Below are 1580 nucleotides of genomic sequence, written 5' to 3'. Positions count from 1 at the left end.
TGCGCTCCTCGGCCGGCGGAGGAGCTCTTCTTCCTCTTCTTCCTCCTCAGCAGAAGGGCGGCCCATCTCCGCACCTCGCCGCCGCCGCGGCCCTTCAGAGACTGGCGTTCATCACCTGTGGACAAAGTTAGTTTCCCGATGTCTGTGGAGATGCTGAAGTTAAGCTATGCTGTACTCAAAGAAGTCCCTGGAGCCCCGTCTACCTTCCGTCTCCCCGTGCCTCTCCCTCCCCTCGATCCGAGCTTTTCCTCTCGTTTCCATCATAGAATGCTTCCAATCTTTTTTTTTTTGTGAATTTTTTTATGATAAGAAAATCTATTTGTATCTATCCTAACCCGTTTGGGGATATATTAAGCTATTTTTGTACATAAGAGAGAGAGAGAGATTTATAGAGGTTTTGTACAAATGGTTTAAAATGTGTATATCTTGATACTTTTTTAATATGTAATGCTTATTACCTCTTCATGTTTAGACTCGTAGTCAACGTTACCTTACAACTGCCATTTTTGTACGTGGTTTTGTAAAGGACTTGGATTTCCTCCAGATGTACTCTAGCACCAATGTGTCTTACTTTATAGAAATTTTGTTAATGTATTAATAATGTCATTAAACAATGTTCAAAGTGAACAAAGTTTATGCAGCTATTGTCCAAACGCAAAACGGTAGCCATTTGTTCTCATATGCTGCCTTTTGGGAAAAAGAAAAAAAAAAAGAAGAAAAACCAGACAAGCAAACAAACAACCCCCCCACCACCACTGCCTTTTCTTACTGTTTTATTACAAACTGACAAAGGTCCTGTATAACCCTATTTTATATAAACTAGTTTCGTAATAAAATTTTTTTTAATTAAAATGATCAGCTGCCTACCGCATGCAATTTTTTTTTCTTTCTGCCATTGACAACGATGAATGTAAGGACAGAATGTTAATCGATGTTATAGCGGAGCTAAGCTGCATATGAAGTGTTTGTACCTGATGGATGTAACATATATATCTTTATCTATCTCTATATAAATATGCAAAGATCTAGCGCTATCACCATTGTTTCCTTGCCCTTCTGTGTTGCAAATGTGTATCCAAATCAAAAGGAGAGGGGATGATTAATGATTGCATTGTCCTTCCTGAAATCACTGCACATTACAGAATTCCTCCTAAAGCCCAAGTCTTAAAAAAAGAGGGCGCTGCATCCCGCGTTTCGGGATGCGGTGTGACCCTGTCCTCCTCCGCGGCTCTGACCCAACGGGGCAGGAAAACACGGGGGATGGCACAGCCGCCGCCACCCAAAACACGGGGCGCTGTGTTGCCTCTGTGCAGGCTGGCTTGGTAAATAAAACCGTGGCGGGGAAGGCGGGAAGCGAGAGGCGAAGGGAGATAAAATTAAATAAATAAATAAAGTAGTAGAAATCGGTGGCAGCGTAGAGCTATTGGTCTTTCCAAACTTGTTTTTCTGCCCAAATAGCGTGATCTGCCTGTAAAAGTACCCAATTACTAAGACTCAAAAAGAAATTGGACTCTTCCCCCCATTCCCTGCTTTTTTTCTCTTTTTTTTTTTTTTTTTTTTTTCTTAATCTGCGTTGTTTG

This window comes from Geospiza fortis, unplaced genomic scaffold (genome assembly GCF_000277835.1).
Source record: "Geospiza fortis unplaced genomic scaffold, GeoFor_1.0 scaffold10, whole genome shotgun sequence".
Lineage (NCBI taxonomy): Eukaryota > Metazoa > Chordata > Aves > Passeriformes > Thraupidae > Geospiza > Geospiza fortis.
The sequence above is the reverse complement of the archived record's forward strand: the minus strand, read 5'-3'. Positions refer to the sequence as shown.